Source organism: Syzygium oleosum, unplaced genomic scaffold (assembly GCF_021117445.2).
Source record: "Syzygium oleosum isolate NSW1041296 unplaced genomic scaffold, Sole_v2.1 Sole_v2.62, whole genome shotgun sequence".
NCBI lineage: Eukaryota > Viridiplantae > Streptophyta > Magnoliopsida > Myrtales > Myrtaceae > Syzygium > Syzygium oleosum.
In genome coordinates, this window is record NW_026607546.1 from 55,344 (window position 1) to 69,222 (window position 13,879).

The 13,879-nt window shown below is 44.3% G+C and overlaps 3 long non-coding RNA genes across 4 annotated transcripts; 2 read left to right on the plus strand and 1 right to left on the minus strand.

The window, feature by feature from the left end:
* The first annotated feature begins 48 nt into the window (after positions 1-48).
* On the plus strand, positions 49-1,450 carry LOC115664274 (uncharacterized). Its single transcript, XR_004003560.2, has 2 exons — positions 49-451; positions 1,122-1,450. It is a non-coding gene; the product is annotated as an uncharacterized LOC115664274 (long non-coding RNA).
* Positions 997-9,395, minus strand: LOC115664275 (uncharacterized). 2 transcript variants are annotated; one of them, XR_008815767.1, is made up of 3 exons: positions 9,347-9,395; positions 1,742-1,848; positions 997-1,356 (listed from the first exon to the last, which is right to left on the minus strand). It is a non-coding gene; the product is annotated as an uncharacterized LOC115664275 (long non-coding RNA). The 2 variants fall into 2 exon arrangements; XR_008815768.1 differs by having other exon boundaries at positions 997-1,489.
* A 1,846-nt stretch (positions 9,396-11,241) lies between these two features.
* LOC130137149 (uncharacterized) lies at positions 11,242-12,920 on the plus strand. Its single transcript, XR_008815769.1, has 3 exons — positions 11,242-11,418; positions 11,767-11,867; positions 12,300-12,920. It is a non-coding gene; the product is annotated as an uncharacterized LOC130137149 (long non-coding RNA).
* The last annotated feature ends 959 nt before the right edge of the window (positions 12,921-13,879 follow it).

The window sequence follows — 13,879 nt, forward strand, 5'->3', positions numbered from 1 at the left end:
ACGAATGGTGTGCTGGTTGGTGTTTAGCTAAATGTAATTTGTGTGATTTATCTTTGCGTAATTAAGCATGAGCTTTAGCTCTAGCTTCGTGTGGTGATAACTGTATAAGGGTCGGCTTTCTTTTGCAATTGTTTGACTATTGGAAAGCCTAGTCTAGTTATGTTGCTATGCTTCTGTGTGGACTGCTCGATTGCTTGTAATCATGTGCCGGCGTGTTGTGCATCTGTTAGTTGGGGTATTACAAGAATTATGTGTATTTGGTGAGCTGAATTAAGATTAGAAAGTTACATAATTTGGGAAACAGAGTTTATTACAGCTTTGATGGAGAACGGCGATGTGAATTTTCGGAGTCGACCATCTGAGGATCGAACCATTCCCATGAATGTTAATGCAGAGCGCACAAAAGCTTTCTACACGGGATGTTGAGCATGTTCTCATGAAGAGTTTGTCTGTAAGTATATATAATGGTCTCTTTAATGAGTTTCCAATGTCTCTTTATTGCCTGTGAGGAGCTCTCAATGATTGAAAATGAAGCAATCAATGCTTCTCTTCTCGGTTCTTCATACAGAATTAAATGGGATAACCAGGTTTGTTTGTTTCATATATTGGGCAGTTGTATTTTCCATTGGTAATTTGAGGTCTGCTGCATATGGTTGAAGGGGCTAGAAGTTTGTGGGTTGGCTGCACGGAATGTGCCTAAAGTGACTGCTGTGAACATGCCCCCCTATTAAGAGACTTAGCTAGTATTAATCAACCATAAATAGTATTATACAATAAGTGGTGGTCAATGCCAATCGGCATTTCTTTTTATTCTTTTAACGTTGATGCTAAGTTTCATTATTGGGGGGTGTAAAAGATGATTACTTTTGAGTTATTTATTCATGCTTGTGGACTGACCCCCACTATTTGTGGTGTAAGAATAGAAGAGCTTTGGATATGTGTCAGTATGCTGTTGCTCAAAATCTAGAGTACAATTTCCTTTTCTTGCATACGCCGTAATGGCAAATACATGGATGTTGTAATTGCTTGCACCTTCTCTGCTCTAGCATACTAAATGGAAAACCGATATTCAAGCATTTACCTTATTTTACAGTAGTCTAATCATTAGAATCTCAACTCAGGTTCATCTTGTGGAGGGCATAATCGATCAAGTTGAGGGGACAGTATACGTTTCATGGGTGCGGCCAAGAGTTTTGGGGATTCCACAGGTCAAATTACTGCATGGCCGACTGGACAATTGGCTGGACAAAGTACACACGGCTTTGTCATATGTTGAAGCAGAAGCACCAGATCTTGTAGCTTAATGATTTCTCCCACGTTCCCGTTCTCCGTTTTGCAACAATCTTCTGATTTGAACTGAAAGAAGAGAGAAAAATGAGCCACTTCGTCGCAAGGTGCTTGGTCAGGCAGTTGTGCATCTCAATTTACTTCCCTGGTGCTTCATTGTTTTATGCGTAATTCTACTCCGGAATTAGCGAGCCTTATGTGGCTATATGAGAAATGAGAACCTTGTCAATGTTTGGCTAGCAATATACACACTATAAAGTAACTGTAATCAAAGTTCCGTGACATGACATAATCTGACCTCTTACATGCAAAACAGAGCCTAAGGTAAGTTTATCACTCTCATAATGATGAAAACTTAAAAACATAAAAAAAAAAAAAAACACCAAGGAACTTGCATCAATGGTAAGAATTTGCAAATCTAGGATGCTTTATTCTAAAGGATGCAATCTGTCACCTTATTGATGTCAAGAACATCTAACTTGTCAGAAAGGGCCAAAACTTGCAAAGCATTGAGTGTATACAGCAGATGCGGATCATGTCCAATATTTCCACCAAAGCTGCCTGCACAAACAGCCCTAAGACGTGGTCATCATTGTAATAGATGGAATTTGTTAATCCAAGCTAAAATCTTAATCATACTGTCAAATAAGAAATATTCGATTGAATGTGTCACGCCCCGAACCCTATCCAGAGCACGACACCCTCTACTGGTCGATTTATGCGACATCCCAGGGTATCGCCGACCTCAAATAATATCATCAGAGATTAAATTCCACAGCGGAAACCATAATCAACCCGGACAAAATGAAACTGGGAAAGTCAGGGAGAATATACAAGTTTTCATTATCAAACTTATAAAACATTTACAGTTTACAGCCACCACATACACTTGCACACCGTATTTAAAACCACCGATATACAAAAGATTGATGACCTGGCATTCTGACCTCAAAAATGGTACTCTCCAAAATCTATCATTCTGAACCCCTAATGCTAGCCCGTACGCCCCTTACTCGGCGTCCATTCTGAGTCTGACTCATCCCCATTTGAATCTGAACTTCCCTGATCAGCTTGCTCCTCCGAAGACTCCGTCTCCGCTTCAATCTCAATCGGGTGATTGATGTCGTCCGACTCAGCTGGAACTTCATTCTGATCCTCCTCGGCTAGAAAATCAAAGAAATTGTATTCCGGCACGAAATTGGGATCCATGTATTGCTCAAAAGGGAGTATATACTCCGGGTCTCCTACAGGCTCTTCCGACTCCTCAGACTCGTCATCAGGCTCTACCTCGGGCTCCACCTCTTCTGGTTCCTCCTCGGGAATTGGTTCTAAGTCTATGTCCATCGGGTCATCTTCAGCTTGTGATGCTTCGGGCTCGGGTTCATGCTCCGCCTCTGAAGATCCTTGTGCTGCGGATGCTGGGTGCAACCCAGACTGAGCTAAACTAGTCTCTGTACTGGTCAACTCTCCATCTATCGGGGGTATGGCAGATGGGTCCCAATCCCCAACTAAGTCAAACGGAACATCAAAACCCTGACATGCCCGAACTCATCCCCGGCCTGATCCCGGAAGAACCCAGCAGTATAAACATGGGATTCCCAAAGAGGTAGTCCTACTTCTACAAAAACGGTCGAAATATGCTTAATCCAGGTCATTCCATCACCCATAGGAAATTCTGCAACCTCAAACTCGGTGTGCACTGGTACCCCAAAACGCTCTGGTGGCGGTGGCGGAGGATTCATGGCTCAGGTCGGGGTTCTGAAAATTGTTGGTTAAAATAACCGTGAGACTACATCTCAGTAAGTACACCCCTAAACCCCACCTAGGCTATCACGTACCTCCAGATAATCACACAAACACACAATCACACACATACCATTATCACATAGCAGGCACTTCAGTACAATCACAAGCATGCACAATTCTCATGTCATGCACTCATTCCTTTCTCAATATCTCTTTTCCACATACCTCGCCAGTGACCCGCGTTACAGTACACACCTCAGGTACACTGCAACCTCTTTTCACAACAATTCCGGGTCCACGTAAACGTAGACGCCTCAGGCCATGTTTCTTGTCCGCGTTGAAGTACACGCCTCAGGCTCAACATCTACCACCTACTGCGCAACCCGCGTTGAAGTACACGCCTCAGGCTGGCAGTCTTCCGGTAATACCGGGCATCATCCCGCGTAAACGAACACGCCTCAGGACGGCACAATTTCCACGAACACAGGTCATACCACATCCGCTTTCTCACTCATACACATGTTCAACAAGCATTTACCACACTCAACTGGCCAATCACACGTGGCCCGTGCACGCATCAATTCACACACAATTCATGCTCACTCAGCATTTGACATGGCCAATTTTAACAATTAAATCAATCTGGCCCAAGCGTGCACCCGACAAGCATGTTCAATCATGTAATTACACAACCACGCACTCAATTTCATCCTCACAATTCAATCGCAGTTCAAACACACAATAAGCGTACAATCTGCCATTTTTCTCCACCCAAATGGCGTCAAATCAATTCCGGCCCTTCACGGCACTTTCTCACAATTAATTACCGGTTCTAAAAATCCAATTTGCGTCCCGATCGGCGGATCACGGCCCACTGCACAGCCACTCACAGCCCACTGTTGATCTCAAATTCTCCATTAAAAATTTCCCGAATTTAATCCTAGGCCCGCCAATTGATTCTACTCATAATCCATACAAATCAGCACCCCAACTAAACCCGATTTCAACCCAAGATTACCCATCGATACCCAATATCCTAAGTCGGGTTTAGGGCGCGACTTACCGAGTTCTAGACTCACGTGGCTAGAACAGAAAGCGGCGGCAATCGACGAGGACGGCGGTGTCTTGCGGTGGCGCGGCTCGGCGGTGAGCGGCGGCGACGGCGTGCGGCGGCGGCCTCCTTTGGCTGTGACCCACGGCCACTCAAACGGAAGGGAGAGAGAGAAGAGAGAGATGGCGTGAGGTGATGGTGGTGGCGGTGGATCGGCGACGGCGCGACGGTGGGGGTGCGGCGGCGACGGCGGTCCGGGCGGTGAGGCGGTCCGGCGAGAGAGAGAGAGATCGGAGGGGGGGCTCACGGTGGAGGGGGAGAACCGAATGGGGGAGAGAGAGAGAGGAGAGAGAAAGGGTCTTGGACCTAAATAGTGCAAATTTGACCCAAAGTGGCAAATTACCAAAATGCCCCCTCTAACCTTTTTGATCCAACTGTCGAGATTCGATCTAATCTTGAAATCAACGGCCCAAATCGAATCTTACCGAAAATATCCAAGGGTAATCTTGTAATTTCTCAATAATTCCAAGGGCAAAATTGTCTTTTCCAAATTTGAGGGTAAAATGATCAAAATGCCATTTGCCCATAAAACTAACCCTTTATAAGTTCTTAGGGGCAAAATGGTCACTTTCTTCAATTCTCATCGAAATAGAATTTTTCTGAAGGAATCGGGACCGTCTAAAATTGTACGTTCCATCCGCAACGTTGTCCAAACGTCCCGTTGTGACTTCCAAATTTTTCCGATGTCCAATTTGGGCTAAATTAAATAATCAAATTTTATTAAACGCAACTCGAGCGTTTCTCAAACTAACGGGCGGCTTGTTGGGGAAATTCGCATATTCGACTCGTGACTGACAATAATTCAAGTCACGTGCAAGTTCATCCGGTTCGTGATGACTTCGGTTGTCATTAAAATCGTGAGGATCAATTACTAGATTCGAGGGGCACGATTGTTTGGTATAGGTTCAGGATCATTCGTCAAGTCATTTCGCGGTCCGGCGGAATCACCCGCGATCCACTACTATGACAGTGGCGGGCTGACCCCTGACTATCCTTGGATCGGCCAACAGTGGCTCAAAATATTACCTCAACGATTTTATGGTCGAAAGTCCATTCACGATCGAATTTTCTTTAGTCGTACGAATTTAAATCCCTAATTAGCATTTCCCTACTGGTTAGTATCCCAAGAATGATCAGTTCCAGGCGAGAACTAACTACGAGTACATCATAAAACTCAGTATTTTATAAATCCCAAATGGACTAATTTTCAGGATGTCACAGAATGTGGAGTGGAGGTTCTGTTAGTTGCATGTTTTTCATGGGTAATCGCAAAAAAGAAGCCAAGACGTACAAACCAAACTCATGCTAGTATTGCAGGATCCTTAAAGCAACTTCATTTGAATCCAGAGTGTCAAGTTTTCCAAGAAGATCTAGAGTGGTCAATCCCCAATATGCTCCATTCAATCTCAAGTGCTTCATTACCACCGACTCAAAACTATCCTTTTTCTAGGTGCAAGTCAACCCCAAAAACTCAAATCAGTAAACTCCAACATGCTGAATAGCAGCAAATCCAGATAAACCAAATCATTTTCAGTAACCGGCAGGAAGTGGACAAGAGAACAAGTAGAGAATTGTAAAATTTCATACCCACCTTTTCAACGGACAAAATATACTCGACATGTTTATCGCCAGAGAGCTCCCCCATTTGTCGATAAGGAACTACATATTTATCAACATGGAATTAAATCTTACACTTGCCACCTAAGAACTCAACAACTCAAGTGCAAAAAGCATGTGATTATGAAGTTTTTGTGAGGTCATCAAGGATCGTAATGATCCTATAAATTTAACAAGCCCTAGTTTCATTTCAAAATTTTTGAATCAAATAAGTCCGCCTATCGATAATAAAACGATAAAGCAACGATCTCAATTGTAAATTGGTAATTTGTAAATCCAAGTACTAGCACTTACCAGTTATCGAGGATGATTATGCACGAAAGTGCGTAGTTAAATGCTTATGCACGGAAGTGACGCAATTGGATTTATGGTACGTTTCATTTTTTCTTTGATTATTCCAGTTAAATTTTTTTAAAATACTATTGCAAATTGCGTGTGTTATTTTATACCTAATACACATGTTAAATGCAATTTGGGAAGACCTGCTTAATTTTAATTTGGATTACTTACTTTTTATAAATACTAATATTTTCCATAACATATTTTTCCTTATTCAAGAGTTTAGGTAAGTAGTAAGAATCAAATGTTTTTCCCCTTTCTGAAATTAAAAAAGTGGGTTTTCATAATTTTTTAGGAACTGGGACACTATAAGTGCCAAAACTTGTGTACGGCACTCACTTTAGTGCCAAAAGTTTCCGCCGGATCACTTAAGTGCCAAATTTTTGAAAAACGATCACTTAAGTGTTAACTCCAGTCAGTTTAGCCGGAAATCCGACATGGCATTTTTTATTAATTTTTGAAGCCGATATGGCTTGCCGGAGGATGAGTCAACATGTACGGTCATCATTTTTTATTTTAAATATTTTTTTCCTTTTCTTTCTTTTTTCCTTTCTTTTCTTTTTTTCCTTTTCTCCCCTTGCCGGCCCGGGAAGGATTGAGCAAGGCTGCCCTCGCCAGCGACAGCCGAGGCCGCCCCTCGCCGGCCATGGGCGAGGCCGGCCCTCGTCAGATCTGGGCAAGGGGCAGCCTCGCCTAGATCTAGCAAGGCCATCCGTCGCCGGCGACAAGCGAGGGTCGCCTCGCCCAGATCTGGTGAGGCCAGCCCTCGCCGGCGACAAGCAAGGGTCGCCTCGCCCAGATCTGGCGAGGCCACCCCTCGCCGACCACTAGCAAAGCCCAGGAAGGGCTGACCGAGAGCGGCAAGGGGCAGCCTCGCCTGTCGCCGGCGAGGGATGGCCTCGCCGGATCTAGGCGAGGCCATCCTCGCCGGCGACAGTGAGGCCGCCTCACCGGCCATGGGTGAGGCCGGCCTCACCTAAATTTGACGAGGGCCGGCCTCGCCCATGGCCGGCGAGGGGCGGCCTCGCCTGTCGCCGATGAAGGCTGCCTCGCCCAGATCGGGCGAGGGTGACCCTCGTCGAGCCCTTCTCGGGCTTCGCCGGTGGCCGGCTCGGCCACCGACAACCGGCAACCGGCTAATGAGGGGAGAAAAGGAAAAAAAAGAAAAGAAAAGGAAAAAAAATCATTTAAAATAAAAAATGCTGACTCATCCTCCGGCGAGCCACATTGGCTTCAGAAATTAATAAAAAATGCCACATCGAATTTCCGGCCAAAATGATCGGAGTTGGCACTTAAGTGACCATTTTTCAAAAAGTTTGGCACTTAAATAATCCGGCAAAAACTTTTAGCACCAAAGTGAGCGCCGTACACAAGTTTTGACACTTGTAGTGTCCCAGCTCCTAATTTTTTATCACAAATATGAATAGACATACTAAAACTTTCGGACTGGTCAGGGCCATTTGAGTTCCACCATGTGGAGCCTAAATTTTGGGCCCGGCCTGAACATAAAATAAAAAAGGCCTGAAGACTGGGTCGACCATTTCAGGCATTTGAATTCTAGGTCGGGCCGGTCTGAATTTTCGGGCTTCCTGTTAGTTGTTTAGAAGTAGGTAAGTGTGTGTTGGGCTCGTATCTAGGACATTACTTAGTCTTTTCATAAATAGTTGGGCTTGTACTTTGGTTCAGTCCACCCAAATTTCACCTGGTTGTGCAATGACGAGAGGGATAAAGCCATAGTAAATTCTTGAACTTTTTCGATTCGTGCAATATCATCCCTAAAACTTTCTTTTAGTGCAATCATATCGTTGATTTATCTGTTTCTTTGTTCATGTTAATCCCTCCGTCAAAATTCGAATGGAAATGCTAAATTGGTCGTTCACGTTAGTGCCACGCAAAGACTCTTTTCCTATCAAGCGTTAACATGGGGAAAGAAAGCAAGTAAACGGGGACATGCTTAAAAAGAAAATTTTTAAAAATCACAAACCTAGAGAGAGAGAGAGAGAGAGAGAGAGAGAGAGAGAGAGAGAGAGAGAGAGAGAGAGAGAGAGAGAGAGAGAGAGAGAGAGAGAGAGAGAGAGAGAAGGGGGAGGGGAAGCACAGCCTTGGTATAGGCAAGTTTGTGATCCTTGCCGCCGTGTGCCGGGGACCTTCTGACGGCAGTGCACTTGACGGCAAAGGTTGCTTGCCTAGATCCAGGGTGATGGCAACACTTGGAATCTTCATCTGCTCCCTCTCTCCCGATCTCATCGATTTAACTCAATCACTATTACAGATGGAATCGAGTAATGTCAAAGCAAAAAACTGACATGTTAGTCTATCTTTAATCACGAGGTTTCCCCGAAAAAAGGGCAAATGGCCAAGAATTTGGCCTTTCCACGAAAGTCACATTTGGGACATAATAATTCTGAGACTATTTTTCATCTGAAGGTAGACATGGCCACGAGCCGGTTTTGGCCCGGAACCGGCCCGGGTCAAACCTGGGACCGGCCCGTTGATCGGGCCCGCGGTTCGGAACCGGAACCAGCCCGTGGCCTACGGGCCCGGTTCAACAAAAAAAAAAAAAAAACTGCTACTGCAGCCCCACGTTCCCACCCCTACCTCCTCTAGTCCTCCTCCTCCAAATCCCTCCTTCCCCCCTCTTCTCTGCGCCTCCTCCGGTCCTCCCCTTTTCTCCTTCGCCCGCCCCCCGTCTTCCCAGATCTGACTCCCGCCGCTGTCACCGCCGTCGCCCCCGCCCATGGCCGCAGCCACCGACGCCGACGTCCCCTCCTCCTCCCCCCTTGCTACCCTGCGCCTCCTCCCCTTTTCTCCTCTGCCTACCCTCCGTCTCCCCAGATCTAACCCCCGCCGCCGCCCATGGCCGCAGCTGCCGACGCCGATGCCCCTCCTCCTCCCCTCGTCCCGACCCCTCCCAGCTCCCAGAGGAGGAGGACTGCCCGCTTCTCCTCCCCGTCCCCGTCCCCCTCCCGGTCCCCTCCTTCTCCCCCTCGCCGCCGCCCCCGTCTCCCGCTTCATCTCCTCGCCGCCTTGAACCTCGCCTCTGCCACCATGGCCAAGGCCGCGAAACCCGAGCGACGACCGACGGAGGACCAGGCCTGTAATTTTTATTTTATTAATTTTTAAATTACAAACCGGAACCGGCCGGAACTGGAACCGCCCCCTGCGGTTCCGGTTCCGGTTCATACATGGCCACGAACCGGAACCAACGGTTCCTGAACCGTGGCCATGTCTATCTGAAGAACTTACTTGGAAAGAGCATCAGAAGTGCGATCCCCCCTTCTCTGCCCGACTCTTTGGTCTTAAGAATGCTAAAACATAATGATAGGTATAAGGAAGCCCAATCTTCTACTTCTGGTTTTATTTTGGCAGGCCGAATTCTCGAAGGGAAAGGATGCACCTCTAGTGTCCCAGTTATCACACCCACATTAAATGCCTGGGTAGCCGAGTGCGGAGCGGAATCCTCCCAAATGGAGAGATAGTTCGAGAGGTGTGGGATGCTGTATTTCGCGGCCCTCGCCACCAGCGACCCAGCATTCGGTATACTTGGAAACTTTTATTTCTTCAGCCTCTCAAAAGAGGAAGAAAAAATGTCGCCCAACAGGTTCAAGCTTGCTAAAAGAAGTTGACGTCGGATGTGGCCATGTCTGGACGCAGACAGAGTTTAAGGCTACGAAGGGGAAGTATCTCTCTTCTCTGGAAGATTTTGAAAAGATTCAATATAAGGATATGCAATTTCTATCTTCTTGGATGTTTTATTAACCATTTCTCCAATTCAAGAAAAAAAAAAAGAGGAGAGGAAAAGATTTAAAAAAAGGCCTTGACGAAAATACCCTTAACCTTGGCTTGGAAAGTGACACGTGAGGGGCACGTGAAGCTTAGATCCTTGTTTGAGATAAAATTGGTTTTATATTGGGCCCTCTTTTGAGAAAAAAATATGTCACTTTAGGCCCTTATTTGAACATTTCCCATATTTTTCTACTAGAAGTTTGCATAGCTTTTCAAAGGGACGGAGATTAGTGTCCGACGAATTCCATTTCATTTATAACGGTGACTCGGAAATGAGAATCATTCCGAGCATGCATTTTCCGCCTTGATGTCGAAAAAATGTCTAAATTCTACATCTTTGAGTCTAACAAACTATGGAAATTAGATTGTGCAAAGTTTAGATCTTTTGAAACCTCTTGTTGTAAAGTCTGGATAGATTTCGGAATTAGCGGATGTGAAATTAGTATTTGGGGTGAAAATCGAAGATTGATTTTTTTGTAATTGAAGAAAACGTTTCCACCCGTTCTCATGAGGGAAATATCAACGAATTAAAAGAATAGCATCTTGACATCACTCAGTTGCATTGGATGAGCCAATGTTAGAGGTAAAACATATACTATTCACGGCCATTTCTCTGCGAATATGGTGCCCATGAAGGTCATTTCTCTGTTAATTTACCTCTCTCACTTATGTAGCTAATCAACGATCTTGATCATTCGTATTTTCTTCTTTTGTTTTCGGTAATAGCATGGGTGGTTCTTGAATTTTTCCTTAGTATTCAATTTTGTCCAAGAAACTTTTGCGTTTCAATTTAGTCCTTATACTTTTTACTTTGACTCAACAAATACTGAGGGAAATTGTCGATGTTGCCATTAACACAATTAACTAGCCATTTAATATGTCGACCAGGACACCTATGTGGACATCGCAAATTAGCCGTTCAGATACGAGGCCATGTTGTGTGACCCAGATCTGTGCTCGAGCACCTCCATCCATGGAAGGTCGCGTGCAGAGAGAGAGAGAGAGAGAGAGAGGAGAGAAAAAGAGGGGCTTGATGAGGCTTGATGGAACGATGTCGATAGCAATGGCTAGGCGGAAGGGTTCGACATTGGGAGTGACGGAGGTGAGGCACGATGGGACCACACCAGGGATGACAAAATGCTCTCTGGTATAGTGATGGCCAGCATTGCAGAGTGACCAATGATGGTGAGAATAGATGAACAGAGAAGAAGAAGAAAACAAGGAAAGAGAAAAGGAGAAAAGTTTTTTTGAAAAAATAATCAAATTTAATTGAGTTGGTCACTTCACATCAATTATGCATGATTTCCCAGGTTCCGTCGTCCGCGAGCTTCAAGTTCCATGTCCGTGACCTTCAAGTCCTTCTTCAGTGCCACTTTCCACTCTCGTGCACATTTTCATCTTCACAGCCGCTCAGCTGGAGGAATTTGGTGTTACATGAGGCTCCGATGGTTGCACTCATTAACTCCATCAGTCGCGGGAGGCGTGGGCCTGAACTCAAGCTCTGGAATCACCAGCTAATCGCTGAAGAACAGGTACGAGTGGTGTGGCTGTTGATGTTTTAGTTGAATGTAATCGCGTGATTTATCTTTGCGGAGTTAAGCATGAGCTCGAGCTCTAGCTTCATATGGTAATAACTGTATAAGGGTCTGCTTTCTTTTTTAATTGTTTGACTATTTGAAAGCCTAGTCTAGTTATGTTGCTATGCTTCTGTGGACTGCTCGACTCAGTGTAATCATGTGCCGTCGTGTTGTGCATCTTTTAGTTGGGGTATTGCAAGAATTATGTATATTTGGTGAGCTGAATTAAGATTAGGAAGTTAACAAAATTTGGGAAACAGAGTTTACAGCTTTGATGGAGAACGGCGATGTAAATTTTTGCAGTCGACCATCTGAGGATCGAACCGAACCATTCCCATGAATGTTACTGTAGAGCGAACAAAGCTTTCTACACAGGATGTTGAGCATCTTCTCATGAGGAGTTTGTAAGTATATTTTTAAGGTTTGAATAATTCTTGTATTCAACCATAGATAGTTTTATACAACAAGTGGTGGCTGATTTGACTCAGCATTTCTTTTTATTCTTTTAATGTTGATGCTAAGTTCAGCAGTAAACTGTTTTGAGCATGCTTGATCCCATTAGTAAGGAGTTGAGTAGTTCGTTACTGAGTGGTTATGCTCACTTAAGAAGAACAGGAACAAAAGCAAGGACTTTCTGAACGAGTTTAGGATTGGATTTTGAGGATGGCACGAAAGCGGAATCAATTTGAAGTTTAGAAATTATTTTCAATAAACAGGAGACTATCGTCTTCTGCTTAAATATTGGTGTAGTAAACGTTATCAATTGTTGTATAATTAAGGTATTAACCGCACAATGAGCAATTGTTCGAAGTTCTTGAGCACGCTCTTCGGTGCAGGACCTCAGGCTTGTCATTGGCGCTCTGATGATGGACCAGCAGTTGGCGACCATCCTTGGGTTGATGCTCATGCTCTCGTTCCTCGTCGCCGACAGGTACTACGTCAAAAACGTGCCTCCCTTCATTGCTTGGATCAGATATCTTTCAATTAGCCACTACACATACAAGCTCTTGATGGGGTCACAGTTCAAGCCTGAGGATGCATACCCCTGTGGTGAGTCTTCATGCTTGATTAGGGACTGTCCGGGGATCAAGAAGGTGGGGCTTGATGGGCATGTTGTCTCGGAAATCGCATTGGAGATAATGTTTGTTTGGTATAGGCTCATTGCCTACATTTTATTGATGAGGATTGGGATGACCAAGAGAAGAAAGTCGCTAGTGTTTTTTTTTCCCAACTCGATCGGGCAGTCCATTGTCCTCGCGATCCGTCATCGATATCGTCAAGTACAACAGGAAGTGATGATGATGTGCAATTGACTTCAGTTCCTTAATATTCTCTGTTTTGATCCGGTGCTGGGACGTTTGGAGTTGTTAGGTTAAGTTAATTGCAGGATCGTCCATTGTGACGACAAGAAACAACGAGGACTGTGTGAGATCAGTTTCGTTATTCATATGTTAATCTGGTGCATGTATATTGAAGGTGGTGTTTCTGTATGATCCTCTTTGGTTGTTTTAAGTGCTCTGTGAGGTGTTTTCCATCCATCGGGTTTACCTAATGCCTTCTCCATTCAGTCGACAGTCCTTCTGTACTTGCAAGTGGAATCAAGTGCCATCCATGAGTCTCTATTTCACAGCCTTTGTCATTAACTGGTTGTCAACACATAGGCAAATTTACTTTGAAAGTTCGGACTTGGGAGGTGCAGAACCCCAATATTAGTTTGGTTTTTCAAGGAGTCCACGGTATTCATAATGTTTGCCTAATGCATACTGTTAGAAGAAATGAACCACCATTTCTTTTTATTCTTTTAATGTAAAAGATGATTACGTTGAGTTATTCATGCTTGTAGACTGACCGCCACTATTTCTGGTATAAGAATAGAAGAGCTTCGGATATGCGTCATTGTGCTGTTGCTTAAATACTTGGATGGTGTAATTGCTTGCACCTTCTCTGCTCTATCATACGTAATGGAAAACCGATTCTCAAGCATTTACCTTATTTGACAGGAGTCTAACCATTAGAATCTCAACTCGGGTTCTAAGTAGCTAAGTGTGTGTTGGGCTCGTATCTAAGACACTACTGAGTCTTTTCATAAATAATTGGGCTCGTACTTGGGTTCAAGCAACCCAAATTTCACCTGGTTGTGCAATAATGAGATGAATAAATTCATCATGAATTCTTAAACTTTTTCGATCTTTGCAATATAATCCCTCGACTTTCTTTTGGTGCAATCATATCCTTGAATTATATGTTTGTTTGTTGATATTTATCCTTCCGTCAAATATTCAGATGGCAATGTTGACTTGGTCGCCAACGTTAGCGCCATGTAAATACTCTTTTCTTATCAAACGTTGACACGGAAAAAAAAAAACAAATAAATGCTAACATGCTTAAAAAGAAAAATTTTAAAAACTCACGAATC